This window comes from Echinops telfairi, unplaced genomic scaffold, assembly GCF_000313985.2.
Source record: "Echinops telfairi isolate 266 unplaced genomic scaffold, ASM31398v2 ScPeMD7_4;HRSCAF=17, whole genome shotgun sequence".
Lineage (NCBI taxonomy): Eukaryota > Metazoa > Chordata > Mammalia > Afrosoricida > Tenrecidae > Echinops > Echinops telfairi.
The window spans coordinates 39,356,398-39,357,658 of record NW_022103900.1 but is presented as its reverse complement, the minus strand read 5'-3'; positions in this window follow the sequence as shown (position 1 = coordinate 39,357,658).

The window sequence follows — 1,261 nt, the reverse complement described above, 5'->3', positions numbered from 1 at the left end:
CCATGCCAGCCAGCAATGCCTTTCCTGGCCGCATGCCTGAAAGAAACAAGAGACAGAACATAAACAAATATGCTCTCTCATGTTCAGTGCAGCACATTTCATAATAGCAAGAAGCAGGAAAGAGTCCAAATGCCAATCAGTAGAATCATATTTTTTTAACTAGTGCGTACATACGATGCAATAATACTACACCTCCCTAAAACGTGATGATGAAACCATGAAGCATTACTGGACATGGATGGACCCTGGAAGATTTCCGCAGCCTGATAGGATGCTTGCCAACCTTGGATCCCTTTGACTCAGCTTGTGGTCTTCCTGCTATAAGGTACGTCACTCTAGCAGCTGTGCGAGTCAGCAAGGGCCTCCACCTAGCTTCTGACCCATGAACTTGAATTGGGCTGGGATTACCCTCTGATATATAAATTCCTTTCTTGATATAAATTCTTTCTTATATACTTATGAGTGTCACTGATTTAGTTTCTCTAGAAAGTCCCTCCCAATAGAGATTTTTTAAGTCATTTTATTGGGGGCTCTTACAGCTCTTATAACATTCCATACATCAATTGTATCGAGCATATTTGTACATATGTTGCCATCATCATTTCACTGGGCCAAAACACTAAGGGCATGCAACAGAGCAGCAAGGGGAGCAAAGTGATGAAATCCCCAGGGAATACCAAAAATAGACTTTGGAGACAGCATGGCACCCGATCAGACTCACTGGAAAACACTCCAAAGGCCAACAAACAGACCTTGAATTATTTATAGGCCGCTCCATTTTTGTCAGTGGCTTTCTTTTGGTTGTTGTTGTTATTGTTTTGTTGGTCTTGACTTCCTTTGTTGTTGTTTTTGGCTTTGCGGGGTTTTTGTGCTTATTAATGTAATTGTATGTCTATCAGATAAGAAAGGCAGGATAAATAATTCGGAGATAAAAAGAATAGGACCAATGGTTCCTGGGGGGATACAGGAGAAGGGGGGTGGGAAAAGGAATGGGAGGGGGATGTGGGTGGAGAAACAAACCCAGGGATGAGAGAACAACAAGTAAACTAAAATCAATGGAGAGAAAGGTGTAGGATGCCTAGTGGGGCTTAATTAAGGGCAATGTAGCAGAGAGGAATTACTAAACCCAAATGAAGGCCAAACATGATGGTGGGACAAGAGGAAAGTAAAAAGGAAATACAGGAAAGAAGCAGGAGGTAAAGGACCTTTATAGAAGTCTAAATACAGGCATGTACATATGTAAGTGAATATATATATATGT